The sequence below is a fragment of the Lithobates pipiens genome, unplaced genomic scaffold (assembly GCF_037356315.1).
Source record: "Lithobates pipiens isolate NorthernLeopardFrog02 unplaced genomic scaffold, aLitPip1_a1.2 Scaffold_19, whole genome shotgun sequence".
Lineage (NCBI taxonomy): Eukaryota > Metazoa > Chordata > Amphibia > Anura > Ranidae > Lithobates > Lithobates pipiens.
This window is the reverse complement of record NW_027507764.1, coordinates 128,804,788-128,817,543: the sequence shown is the minus strand read 5'-3', so window position 1 is coordinate 128,817,543 and position 12,756 is coordinate 128,804,788.

The following is a 12,756-nucleotide window of genomic DNA, read 5'->3' as shown; positions in this document are numbered from 1 at the left end:
AAAAAATTAATGAATGTTCCAAAAGGTATTATTTAAATATCAAAAACAAATTCCATGATGTTACACAGAGTACATAAAATTATCCTTTGTCTGCAAAAAGAGCTTGCAATCTAATGCCCCTGACACAGCCTTACACATTACTGTTCATCTTGAGGGGAAACCTATTACATTACCAATAAATGTCTGACTCAGAGAAAGAGACTGGAGCAACCTGGGAAAATGTATGTAAACAAATAGAAAACATGCAAGCTTCATATACTAAATTACCAAAAGTATTGGGACGCCTGCCTTTACACACACATGAACTTTAATGGCATCCCAGTCTTAGTCCATAGTGTTCAATATTGAGTTGGCCCACCACAATATTGGACCATTCTTAGAGAAGTGCAATTGTGAGGTCAGACACTGATGTTGGATGATAAAACCTGGGTCACAGTCTCCGCTCTAATTCATCCCAAAGGTGTTTTATCGGGTTGAGGTATGGACTCTGTGCAGGCCAGTCAAGTTCCTCCACCCCAAACTCGCTCCTCCATGTCTTTATGGACCTTGCTTTGTGCACTGGTCTAAATGATTTGGTGGAGGGGTGATTATAGCGTGGGGTAATTTTTCAGGGGTTGGGCTTGGCTCCTTAGTTCCAGTGAAGGGAACTCTTAAGGCATCAGCATACCAAGACATTTTGGACAATTTCATGTTCCTAACTTTGTGGGAACAGTTTAGGGATGGCCCCTTCCTGTTCCAACATGACTGTGTACCAGTGCAGAAAGCAAGGTCCATAAAGACATGGATGAACAAGTTTGGGGTGGAGGAACTTGACTGGCCTGCACAGAGTCCTGACCTCAACCCAAAAGAACACATTTGGGATGAATTAGTGCGGAGACTGCGAGTTAGGCCTTCTTGTCCACCATCAGTGCCTGACTTCACAAAAGCGCTTATGGAAGAATGGTAAGACATTCCCATAAACACACTCCTAAACACACAATCTGTGGGGGCTAGTGCTACATAGAGATCATGTCCTATGTGACACACACACTCATACACACTTTGGCAATCAGGATGCTTGCAATGATGGTTTGCATGAATATGTGGAGGCATGTGCACTCAGTGATCGCTGTCCCCTTATTGATCTGCCTAATTATCCCTTTAAAACATGTCTATGGTCAAAATGTAAAATTATAAAAATTTCCACATTGGATTTCAAAAATTTCCTATTAATCTAAACGATCTTGCCCTGTGGGAAGGCACTGCTGTGTCACACATTTCACAGAGCCTGCCATCTGAATTGCAGAGGTGCTTAGAGGAGGAGTTTCATGAGGCGGAGTCAGTGCAGGAATCGCTACTTGCAAGAAGCCAGGTACCATGGGATATGTAGTCTGTAGAAATCTAAAGTGAACAGCAGAGGAGAAGCTGTAAAGCATGCAGGGAGTCCAGGAAGTTGTAGAAAAAGATGACCAGCAGACAGGCAGTGATCACAACATGAAAGTACACGTTTCAACTAAGCCTATATTGGATTTATAACTATTACAATACTGTTGTTCTAAACAGAAAATGTATGCTGTGACCATAGAACTCCTTTAATTTCAATTAATTTGTTACAGCCCAATTTGCAATTGCATTTTCAAATAATGCTGCTTTCATTTCTTATATCCCAATAAGGTGCTAAGTGTGTGTTAAGACTCTACAAGTCCAATTCAATTTTGGCAAAAAAATAACTAATTCATTTGGAAAATAAAATATGCAGCTTTTGCTGTATTATTCACCTTCTCCATGGTGCTTTCCTCCACAGACTTGATGCTCCATGGTCCAGCACCCAACCTCATCTAGGTTAAATGATGCTGGTTGCTATTCAAACCACTTCCTATGAGCTGAGGCATCACCTTTCCCTGGGCTCGCAGTACAATGCTACACACTACAATGCTGACATCATAATGTTAGGCTTAAGAATTGTAAATAGGGGAGGAGGAAGAAGCCCCTGCATGTCTTTTAACCAGCCAAAAGTCATCTGAATAATGGAATATATACAAAAATATTTTTTTAGAAAAATTATTTTTTTATTTTGTTTTATACAATACATGTTATAACAAGCCACACATTGTGCGCAACAACCGGCCACAAACTTACCAGTACAGAAAACAGTACAACATAAAAGGTATCACATAAACTTGTGATGTATCCCCCCCTAAGTTTGCCCAGATAAGTACACGAACATTCCTACCTCCAGCCAGAGGCAGTCTACCATAACACAAGGATACAGTTCCACGACTCCCCATATGATCTAGCAAATATCCTCCATGGAGTGGTGACATTCCCCCCCCCCCCCACTGCCCCACTCCCCCTAGTGACATGGTTCAATTAAGGAGAGTTGCCCATCCCCAAATATGCAGTGCGCCAGTTCTTTGAATACTCACTAATTTCTAGCCCTTCAAGACAATCTCCTCTCCGAGTTACTATGCCCACCAAGGATCCTGGGCTATGTTCTAGTGTGATTAATCCTATGCCATGTCCATGGAAGCCATCCACCCCCCCTCCCCCAAACCTTCTCAAATTTGTTCAGAGTCCCTCTGCTCAAGTATGTAGCCTCGGAAAAGGGTACTGCCTTGTTGATGTTTTCCAAGACTCCAAATTCGGTGACACAGAGCTCTTCCATGAAAGGATAATGTGCTTTTTAGCATAAAACAATAACAGGGTAACAAGGGTCCGAATGGCCCTGGTAGTGGCCACTGGCCAGAGGCTCCACTAAGTGTAGAAGTCACATCTCAATGGACACAGGGATAGAGATTGAAGTGACCGACCTTATACAGCTTTTATTGATGGGCATTCCCAGAAAATATGCATAACATTAGCTAAGTGTGCAGCGCATCGCCAGCACAGGGAGTATAGCCGGGGTGAGGTAGATCCTGTGTAGGAACTTGTAGTGGATCAATCTATCTCTGCTAAATACTAAATACTGGAATGCAGTCCCCCACATATCATCCAATCATCTCTGTCCAGTCCCAGAGCCATGGCCTCACAAGCTTTCCTGCAAGTCCCCAACAGGAGGGTTGTTTCATGGAATAAATCTTTATATAAGCAGGAAACTGTTTTTTGCAGTGATTCAATGCCGGTCAGTAGCTCTAGGTCGCTGGGCTCAAGGTCAAGGGGCTCCCTACCAAATTGGGAGCAAAAAGAATGCCGTAATGCCGTAATTGAATGTATCTAAAGAAATGTGAGTTTGGCAAATCATATTTTAGTTTTAATTCATCAAATGACAATAAAGTACTGTTTGATACAATGTGGAGCAAAATTTTAATACCATATTTGGTCCATACCACTGGATCCCGGTAACTGAAGAAGTGGGTAAAATTGGGGTTCCTCTACAGTGGGATATTAGGAGAAAGTTTGGTTGGGACTAAAATTGGGCTTTCAATTGAAAAAAAAAATACTAGAAGACTAGTTACATCAAGAAATTGTGTGCTTCAAGTTGCCAGAGCCTACACTATATTACATGCATGTGCACTTTATCACCCTCTGGAATACTCTTTGAGGGCTGGTTCAAACGAGAATTGCACAGGAATGCGACAAATGCACCTGTGTGATTCTTGTACCTTGCTCTGTAGTGCAATTTTTAGCCCATTATTGTTGTTATGTGTGCCGACCTGTGTGCACAAGGTGATTTTTCATTTCTATATGGTTTACAGCATAAGTAGTCAATGGCGAGTCCAGAAAGTAGTGTGATGGCCAACACTTAAAAAGTTGAGTAGCCCCAGACTATAGGCTATATCTGAAGAGAAAAACTAATGATAAATTAAGGATGGCATATGACTTTATAAATGACCCAATAATGTGATGAAATAATAAGTACTTCCTTAGGGTCTGTTCACACATTGAGATAAATAATCTCCTTCTGACAGTTTCAAATTTAGAACAAATATTACCAGTTCACTCAGCCTGAACAATTTTGTGGAATGTAGTTCTGTTCCAGAATGAACATATCAGGCATGTTACAAGAATTACCAGAGGAAATTGTATCAGCAGAAACAAATGTGCTGTGTGAAATGAAGCTGATTAGTAAGGTCTCTGGCTTGCAGAGGCCTATATAAAAGTTGAGTAATGTGGAGGAAGTGATAAAGTGATCCAGTTTACATGAAAAATGCAATCACCTTCAGTTGTTTAAGGGTCAGTCCTTTTCAAACTGCTCTTACCTGGATGGACCTCTGTGGGCTGATTAGCCAATAATGTTCTATATAAACTGTAGTGAGAACTATGGCAGAGGTTTCAGCTCTTGCCTCTTCCCACAATCCAGTCTCACTTCTCTGGCAGGAGTTTTACCACACCGGTTGCCTTCTTTGTAATATGAAGTCAATGAAAATATAAAATATTGCATCAGACTCTTCTTCTAATGGCCAAAACAGGCGAGTAGAGTTGTAAATAGATTGTAAATAGATTGTTCATTGTGCCAGCAATACAGTGGAGATAGTTTAATATTTATCTCATTGGGTAGGTATCCACAGCCCACTCAATGTATAGTTAACTAAAAAAGGGATTATTCTTACTTGCTAACTTGAGGACACAACCTTGGTCTCAGATCATGACAAGGAGCTGAAAAGTCACTTGGTATATTCCAATTGTAATCTGTTCTGGGAAAAGACTAGAGTACGTGGGTTCTGTAGCAACAACCGGTTCATTATCTGGTATCAGCATAGAAGAGAATATACAGTATATTGCTAGCAAATCATGGCTTCATAACATATAGTCCAAACATTTAAGCACATTTAAACTAATTATATACAGTATCTCACAAAAGTGAGTACACCCCTCACATTTTTGTAGATATTTTATTATATCTTTTCATGTGACAACACTGAAGAAATTACACTTTGCTACAATGTAAAGTAGTGAGTGTATAGCTTGTATGTAAATTTGCTGTCTCCTCAAAATACCTCAACACACAGCCATTAATGTCTAAACCGCTAGCAAAAAAAGTGAGTACACCCCTAAGTGAAAATTGTTCAAATTGGGCCCAATTAGCCATTTTCCCTCCCCGGTGTCATGTGACTCATTAGTCTTACATGGTCTCAGTTGTGAATTGGGAGCAGGTGTGTTAAAATTGGTGTTATCACTCTCACTCTCTCATACTGGTCACTGGAAGATCAACATGGCACCTCATAGCAAAGAACTCTCTGAGGATCTGAAAAAAAAAGAATTGTTGCTCTACATAAAGATGGCCTAGGCTATAACAAGATTGCTAATACCCTGAAACTGAGCTGCAGTATGGTGGTTAAGACCATACAGTGGTTTAACAGGACAGGTACCACTCATAACAGGCCTCCTTATGGTCGACCAAAGAAGTTGGGTGTAAGTGCTCAGCATCATATATAGAGGTTGTCTTTGGGAAATAGGTGCAGATGTTGAAGGGGTCTGCCTGTCAGTGCTCAGACCATGCAATGCCACACTGCATGAAATTGGTCTGCATGGCTGTCATCCCAAAAGGAAGCCTCTTCTAAAGATGATGCACAAGAAAGTCCACAAACAGTTTGCTGAAGACAAGCAGACTAAGGACATGGATTAATGGAATCATGTCCTGTGGTCTGATGAGACCAAGATAAACTTATTTGGTTCAGATGGTGTCAAGCGTGTGTGGCGGCAACAAGGTCTGGAGTACAAAGACAAATGTGTCTTGCCTACAGTCAAGCATAGTGGTGGGAATGTTATGGTCTGGGGCTGCATGAGTGCTGCCGGCACTAGGGAGCTACAGTTCATTGAGGGAACCACGAATGCCAGCATGTACTGTGACATACTGAAGCCAAGAAGGATCTCTGCTCTTCGGAGACTGGGCACTGCAGGGCAGTATTCCAACATGATAAAGACCCCAAACACACCTCCAAGATGACCACTGCCTTGCTAAAGAAGCTGAGAGTAAAGGTGAAGGACTGACCAAGCATGTGTCCTGACCTAAACCCTATTGAGCATATGTGGGGCATCCTCAAAAGGATGGTGGAGAAGTGCAAGGTCTCTAACATCCACCAGCTCCCTGATGTCATCATGGAGGAGTGGAAGACTCCAGTGGCAATCTGTGAAGCTCTGGTGAACTCCATGCCCATGAGGGTTAAGACAGTGCTGGAAAATGATGGTGGCCACACAAAGTATTGACTCTTTGGGCCCAATTTGGACACTTTCACTTAGGGGTATACTCACTTTTGTTGCCAGCGGTTTAGACATTAATGGCTGTATGTTGGGTTATCTTGAGGGGACAGCAAATTTACAATGTTATACAAGCTGTATACTCACTACTTTACATTGTAGAAAAGTGTAATCTTTTTAGTGTTGTCACATGAAAAGATATACATTTTTTTTTACAAAAGTGTGAGGGGTGTACTCACTTTTGTGAGATACTGTGTGTGTGTCTATATATATATATATATATATATATATATATATATATATATATATATATATATATATATATATATATATTTATTTATCTATATCTATATCTATATCTATATATATAGATATCTATATCTATATCTATATATATATATATCTATATTACATTTTATATATTTAACGAGGGGGTATCAAAAAGTATTGCCCATTTTCCTATTGTATCATATTTGCTGTCTGTGTGAACTTATTATACAGGTAAAATGTTCAATACAGTATATGTCATATGTGTGTTTAACTTAATTATTGTGTGCTTCTGTTTTTTTTATCATAGATAAGAGGCTAAATCAAGGAGCAGTAAATTTGTTTCTAAGAAAAGAGGGTTGTTCAATGGTTGAGATCCATACACGCCTGAAGATTGTGGATGGTGATCCAGCAAATGGTGTGAACTGAACAATGCGAGCCACTGAGTAAAGATGGCCATAGATATTTTACATTTTTTCTGGATTAGCAGGGACCTAGTGATCAACTCCTTTCGAATGGGAATGTTGGAATATTTGTTTTCGATCCGTGCATGTAGCCAATTGGCCACAGTGCTGACTCAGGATACAATAGTGCAGCAGGGATGATTCCTTCATCCACCTCGAATGTGCAGAATGGGGGAATTTTGTTAATTTTTTTTTTATCAACTTGATGGCTAATCAAAAAAACTCAAGTCATCTATGGCCAGCATAAAGAAAACAGAGAAACTTAAATATTTGAAAAGCTAAAGAGTGATTGCCCATCAACTCCAGTCTGCAATGACAACTTCAGAAGGATGGATGAGCTAATTCGAGGAGAAAGACACATCACCATCACCTTTGTAGATAAAGGCACAGCAGTCAACAGTGAAACCTATACAGGTACACTTTAAAAGCTGAAAGAAGCCATCAGGAAAATAAGACATCCATGCCATACAGCTTCATCATGATAATGCACACCTCTTATGCAATGAGTCAGGTAACTGCCAAAATGTGCAGGTCAGTGGTCTGTCATGCCCCGTACAGTCCAGATTTAGCACTATCTAACTTCTACCTGTTGGAGTCAATGATGAATTACATTCCTCATGTGGGATTTAAGGACCTGCAGAAAGTAAAAACAGTGCTAAAGTGGTGGAGTAAACAGTGCTTTGTAGACCTTTTCCAAACTTTATCTAAGGCCTGGTAAACGAATGGTGTAAATGCATCAAACATGATAGAGAATATGTGGAAAAGTAACTGTAAGTACATCTTAATATACATTTATATATACAGTATTAATATATAAGTATAAATATATATATATAACAATGAAGTCTAATATGTCTGCATTACAATCTAAATCTTTTAGTCTCTCCCACATATAGAAAACAGTTCCAGTAATTTTTGTTAAAACTCTAGAGACTGATCCAAACAGAAGAAAAAACAATGGAAATGAGCAAACAGTAGCAGGAATAGAAGACACATATGAGGACAAAAGGAGACATAGATCACTTTCACTGAGACCTCAAACACTGTAAATGTTGTGTACAGACAGTTACAGCAAGGTAAAGAGAGACCACAATGAAGGGAAAATATATACAATAGGTTTGCATAAGGAGCTAAGCATGAACTAGATAGCATTACATTAAAAAAATAAAAAATAAAATATTCCCAGGTATTCCAAAATTATTTGAATGAGAAGTAATAAATATTAAAACCACCCGATATTTTCAGAAGTCATGGATGTAACAAGAATGTTTTTGGTTTCACAGAATGTGCCAATTTACTGATATCATTGCCTGTGATGACATCAACTATTTTCACAACAATTAAAGTGCTAGTTTTCCAATGGGCCGATATGGAGGTGCCACCCCTGATCTGTTTTAGAGTTACTGCATATAGATATAAATAAAACAGTGTTAGACAAGGCACAGTTTGTTATGCGGTTGCCTGGAGTGCCCTGTTTGGTGATCTCTAATAGTGATGGCCGAACGGTTCGCCCGGCGGTCGTTTCGCGGCGAATTTCCGACTTTCGCCGTCCGCGGGTTCGAACGCCTTTTTCCGTCGTTCGCCCCGGCGGACTTACGTGTTTAATGTATACAAGAACTTTAACCTTTCGTGACACGTTTATCATGTGTTACAGGACAACCAATTGAGACATGACAGCTCATGGACACTTGGACATTCCCCCTAACCTATAAATACACCCGATCCGGTGGCCATTTTACATTCTTTCTTCTGTCACTGTAGGGAAAGGATCCTGTGTGGAGTAGGGACAGAGAAAACGCTAGCTATTTGGTACACAAAAGTTCTTTTCAGGACTGGTATAGGTGTTAGGTCAGCAGCCTGAGTTTCTTTTGTCAGTTTAGATAAAGGGACAGAGCGCTGTATGCTGCTATTTTAGGGACAGCTCAGCCAGATTAGTCTTTCTTCATCATCATCATCATCATCATCATTAGCTGTTACTATCAGGTCCACAAAAGAGCTGTTCCAGCTAATCGTTCCAGCCTACTCTTTTTTGCCAATTTGTATAGGGACAGGCAGGAAGCAGTGTGTCAGGCAGTGAGGATAATTTTAAAGACTTGCTGTTACTATTAGTTCCACAAAGGTTCTTTTCAGGACTGGTATCAGTGGTACGGTAATAGGCTTGTACACGTATAATATTCTTTCTTCCAAATATAGAAAGAATATTATACTTGACTGCTGCCCTTCTGCTGCAGTCTGCTAATCATTCACAACTCACTTGTTCCACAAAGCTCTTTATCAGGACTGGTAACTTGGTCTGTCTAGGGTGCTACGGTACATAGGCTTGGGTGCGGTACAGTCTGCTGTTCTGTAAGGACCGCTATCGGTCCACAATACATAGGGTTGCCGTGCACTACTGCTGACCGCTGCCCTATACTGCAGCAGTCCTTCATTGGTATAGGGACTGACGTACAGTCTGCTAATCACTAACACACAACCTGCTTGGTCCACAAAAGTTCTTATAAGGACTGGTAACTTGGTATAGGGTGCTACGGTACATAGGCCTGAGTGCGTTACAGTCTGCTGTTCTGTAAGGACCGCTATCGGTCCACAATACATAGGGTTGCCGTGCACTACTGCTGACCGCTGCCCTATACTGCAGCAGTCCTTCAGCGGTATAGGGACTGACGCACAGTCTGCTAAACACTAACACACAACCTGCTTGGTCCACAAAAGTTTTTATAAGGACTGGTAACTTGGTATAGGGTGCTACGGTACATAGGCCTGAGTGCAGTACAGTCTGCTGTTCTGTAAGGACCGCTATCGGTCCACAATACATAGGGTTGCCGTGCACTACTGCTGACCGCTGCCCTATACTGCAGCAGTCCTTCATTGGTATAGGGACTGACGTACAGTCTGCTAATCACTAACACACAACCTGCTTGGTCCACAAAAGTTCTTATAAGGACTGGTAACTTGGTATAGGGTGCTACGGTACATAGGCCTGAGTGCGTTACAGTCTGCTGTTCTGTAAGGACCGCTATCGGTCCACAATACATAGGGTTGACGTGCACCACTGCTGACCGCTGCCCTATACTGCAGCAGTCCTTCATTGGTATAGGGACTGACGTACAGTCTGCTAATCACTAACACACAACCTGCTTGGTCCACAAAAGTTCTTATAAGGACTGGTAACTTGGTATAGGGTGCTACGGTACATAGGCCTGAGTGCGTTACAGTCTGCTGTTCTGTAAGGACCGCTATCGGTCCACAATACATAGGGTTGCCGTGCACTACTGCTGACCGCTGCCCTATACTGCAGCAGTCCTTCAGCGGTATAGGGACTGACGCACAGTCTGCTAAACACTAACACACAACCTGCTTGGTCCACAAAAGTTCTTATAAGGACTGGTAACTTGGTATAGGGTGCTACGGTACATAGGCCTGAGTGCAGTACAGTCTGCTGTTCTGTAAGGACCGCTATCGGTCCACAATACATAGGGTTGCCGTGCACTACTGCTGACCGCTGCCCTATACTGCAGCAGTCCTTCATTGGTATAGGGACTGACGTACAGTCTGCTAATCACTAACACACAACCTGCTTGTTCCACAAAAGTTCTTATAAGGACTGGTAACTTGGTATAGGGTGCTACGGTACATAGGCTTGAGTGCGGTACAGTCTGCTGTTCTGTAAGGACCGCTATCGGTCCACAATAGATAGGGTTGACGTGCACCACTGCTGACCGCTGCCCTATACTGCAGCAGTCCTTCAGCGGTATAGGGACTGACGTACAGTCTGCTAAACACTAATACACAACCTGCTTGGTCCACAAAAGTTCTTATAAGGACTGGTAACTTGGTATAGGGTGCTACGGTACATAGGCTTGAGTGCGGTACAGTCTGCTGTTCTGTAAGGACCGCTATCGGTCCACAATAGATAGGGTTGACGTGCACCACTGCTGACCGCTGCCCTATACTGCAGCAGTCCTTCAGCGGTATAGGGACTGACGTACAGTCTGCTAAACACTAATACACAACCTGCTTGGTCCACAAAAGTTCTTATAAGGACTGGTAACTTGGTATAGGGTGCTACGGTACATAGGCTTGAGTGCGGTACAGTCTGCTGTTCTGTAAGGACCGCTATAGGTCCACAATAGATAGGGTTGACGTGCACCACTGCTGACCGCTCACCTATACTGCAGCAGTCCTTCAGCGGTATAGGGACTAAGAGTTTTGTCACAGGGTCATTTAAAAAATGACATGCAGAGGAAGAGGCAGGCCCTTCCGCAGGGGTGGTAGGGGTAGGGCAGGAGCAACAGGCTTGAGCCAAAGTGGGAAGTTGCAGAAGGTGCGTTCAATTACTTTAAAGGATGCACCAGACTTGGTTGAGTGGCTCGCTCAGCCTTACTCTTCTGCACCCTCCTCATCCTCTCGATCTGCACCCTCTTCTTCACTCTCTGCTATGTGCACCCCCAAAGACACTACCACCAACAACACGACCACCACCACCACCACCACATACCTTCCGCTTGAGTCACTGGAATTATTTTCCGATCCATATCAAGAGGACATTTCTGATGCGCAGCCACTCTTGGTATTGGATCAGGAAGAGGAGGTAGCAACAAGCGCTACTCAGCAGTCTGACGCCAGTACCCAGATCAGCCCAAGGAGGAGGTTGGTCCCCGGTGTTGCTGCCTACTCTACTTATAGCGGTGGGGAAGGTGACGTTGATGATGACGTGTCTAGTGATGTCACGTGGGTGCCCACAAGAGAGGAAGAGGAGGGGAGTTCAGAGGGAGATATGGACCAGCAGATAGGGAGGAGAAGCAGCAATGACTTACATTGCACAGCAGGGACAAAGCAGACTGCAAATGTATCAGGAGCGAGTCATCGACCATGTACGGTCACATCTGGCGCTCCCAGGACACCGGCACATGGCTCCGCAGTGTGGGCTTTTTTTAACGTGTCCGCTGCTGACAATAGCGTTGCCATCTGCAATCTTTGCAGTCAACGCGTTAGTCGCGGTAAGCCCAATACTCACCTAGGGACGACCGCCTTAAGAAGGCACATGAGCAGCCATCACCGAGCCCAGTGGGAGCAACGGAACACACAAAGCCACACTGCAGGCTCTCACCGTCCAGCCTCGTCTTCTACTTCTCCTTCTCCTCTCTCCTCACAATTGTCCTCCACTCCACCTTCCATCACGCCAAGCTCACATTTTTCTGCAAAAAGGCAGGCTTCCGTGGGCCTAATGTTTGAGCGTAAAAAAATGATGACGCCGGATAACCCTCTTGCCCAACGGTTGGCGGCTGGCTTGTCAGAACTCATAGCCCGCCAACTACTGCCATATAAACTGGTGGACTCGGAGGCCTTTCGCAAATTTGTGGCCATTGGAACACCACAATGGAAGGTCCCAGGAAGGAAGTATTTCTCAGAGAAGGGCATCCCAGAGCTATATGGCCATGTTCAGCGGCAAGTGAATGTATCTCTGGCACACAGTGTCGGTGCCAAGATACATCTGACCACAGACACGTGGTCTAGCAAACACGGGCAGGGAAGGTATATCAGTTTTACTGCCCACTGGGTGAACCTTCTGACGGCCGTCAAGCATGTAACCCGTGGCACCCGTGTAGATTTGGTTTTACCGCCACGGATTGCATGCAGGCCTGACTCTTCTTCTCCTCCTCCTACTCCATCCTCCTCCCTCTCCTCCTCAGCTGCCTCCTCCTTTTCCGCTGCTAGCGTCTCTTCCACTGCACCGCCCAAGCTCCCCAGAACCTATTCCACATGCCAGGTGAGACGTTGCCATGCCGTGCTGCGTCTGTTGTGCCTGGAAGCAAAGAGCCACACTGGCCCGGCACTCCTTTCAGCTTTGCGTTCACAGGCAGATGAGTGGCTAACACCGCTCAATTTGACAGTTGGTAAAGTGGTG